This window comes from Dufourea novaeangliae, unplaced genomic scaffold (assembly GCF_001272555.1).
Source record: "Dufourea novaeangliae isolate 0120121106 unplaced genomic scaffold, ASM127255v1 scaffold88, whole genome shotgun sequence".
NCBI classification, from domain to species: Eukaryota; Metazoa; Arthropoda; class Insecta; order Hymenoptera; family Halictidae; genus Dufourea; species Dufourea novaeangliae.
In genome coordinates, this window is record NW_015373960.1 from 456190 (window position 1) to 458502 (window position 2313).

General features: G+C 51.2%; 1 pseudogene; it reads right to left on the minus strand.

Annotated features, from left to right (window-relative positions):
* Positions 1–1465: 1465 nt before the first annotated feature.
* Positions 1466–2313, minus strand: LOC107186419 (annotated as a pseudogene).

Sequence of the window (2313 nt, forward strand, 5' to 3'; positions counted from 1 at the left end):
CCATGTTGTCTGCCGTACTCGTCTGAGTGCCTGGCTGCCCGTTCTCTGCTTGCTGCTTACCGCGCTGAGCCGTGGCAGCCAGCATGGAGCCTAGATTTCTGCTCGCCTTTCTCCTCGCCTTAGCCGTGCCTTTTCTCGACTTCTCAATATTCCCAACCCGCGTATCGATAATCGCAGAATTTTATTATAACCCGATCGATTCGCCAATTACGATCACAAGAGTATCGTAAGATTGGTACACGGTTGCTCGGGTTACGATGTTTTCCCGTTCGCCGAGATTAGGCGCGTTATCTAGGTTAAATCGTTGAAGACCTACGTCAGGCCACGCATACGGTATACGATTCTTGAAAGCTTCTCGTAACGAACGCCAACACCGACGACAGTCGTCTAAGAGGTTTTATTGGCACTCGAATAAGGGGAAAGGCCAGGGAGGCAAGGGGATTTTACCTTCCAGGAAAAACGGTCGTAGCTGCGGCGGCTTACTGGTAATGGTAGTCTCGTTAGGGTTGAAGTCGTCCCCATTATAAGCCGGTGGGGTAATACGATCTGTATTGTTCTTACTGGTTATTACCAGCATTCTCCTGTCTTACCGTTACAAGTCATTGCTGGTCAATTATTCTTTACTTTCTGTACGCTCCTTATTTTCGCTTCTCGCACTTCCATTCCCCCACTGAGTTATCAGTGGATGAAGTTTCCTGGCGTGTATGCGAATCGCGAGTTTCTTGCATATACGTCGTGGAATGAGATCATGTTGTTTTTGTGGCGTGAGCCGACAGTTAATATGTTTAGCTTTTCGCGCGGTTGCCATATCGTTCAGGCGCACGTAGGCCGTAATGTATGTATGTGTACATGGACACACACACACACACACCGAGAGATCTGCGAACAATGACGCAAACTGTGCGTTAGTATATGTATGTGTGTACATAGTTTGATGAACAAGAGCGAGAGAGATAGCTTACGAGCGAGACCTCGTAAATTTCCACAAATTCGCGCCACCAGTTGAAACGAGAAGGTTCGACTGATCCTTCTGCTGTTCCTCGAAGGAGCATTCTGCTGCATTTCTAGGAATCTTACTGGCTATTCTCGCACCACCGATTACGTTGACTCCAAGCCCCTTCTAACTATATCCGAAGACCAGCAATATTGCGACCAGAGGTACCTGCCTCTCAGCACGATTTGACCTTCGCATAGTTCTATAGTCGCGATTCATCGCTTAGGCATTTTGTATCTATGTATGTATGTATGTGTGTCGGAAGAATCAGCTTTCCTTTTAACTGCATCACCTCATACTTAATGTCCAATTAAAGTAGTCTAATTTCACGATCATCTGGCTTCAGTAAGGATGCAAGAGCAGCAGGAGTGATCGAGAATAATATCGGTATGAGGCATAATGTGTGGAAACCGCCGCGGCGGTAGCAGACCGGCAGTCGCCTAAGTAAGTACGCCACGACGGCTGGCACGTTCATCGGATTTGTCCTTGGGGCCGAAGGTAGGTGCAGCCCGAAGTCCGAGGACGTGGCAACACAGCGACCAGGCTCCCCCTCCTTTGTCCGCCGGCCGGTCTTGCCAGACAGGGTGTCGCCAGCTCGGTCGGCCAGGCCGTCCGGGTTGCCGCGGGGGGAGAGGAGGCAAAGAACCCAATGGTGTAAAGGGGCAAGGGGATTCTGTGGGTTGGTGTGCTGTTGCGCTGCTGTGTCTCCTCTGTGTATGCGTGTGACGGAGTAGACATTAGGGGGAAAGAGCACGCTATGGGAGGGAATCGTTCGAGCAGATTATAAAAGTAGAACCGAGAGAACCGAGAAACGAAAAAAAGAGAAAAGAGGAAGAAAGATCTTGTACGCGTGAGGTTGATTGTGGTGTGCGTGTCATAGGATCGGTCGTGGACCTACATTCACGCGGGTAGCCATGTTTGAAAACTCGCGTCCCGCTGGAATGTAGCCTGTAGGGGCCCCTTCGTTGATTTCCCCTCCCCCCCGTCTCTTTCTCCTTTCCTTCCACCACACCTCCCTACGCGATTCCCCGGTTCGCGCTCAACGATGCCCGGACGCCTACCTACCGTCTCTGCTGGCCCCTCACGGGGCCTCTTTTTCTCTCTTTCTCTCACTTTGCCCTCCTATGGTTATTCCCTTCTATCTGTACTTCTCTTTGCTCCTCTCCACTTCTCAGCGTTCCATGCTTGGCGCCCCAAATGGTCGCGTAACCAGAGACGCGCCTCTGGCCTGGCCTGGCCTGGCTTGGCCTGGTCGCGCCAGACTTCTCGGCGCCCAAATGATGTACGCCGACCATTCTCCTTCTCTCTTTCTCCTTCAT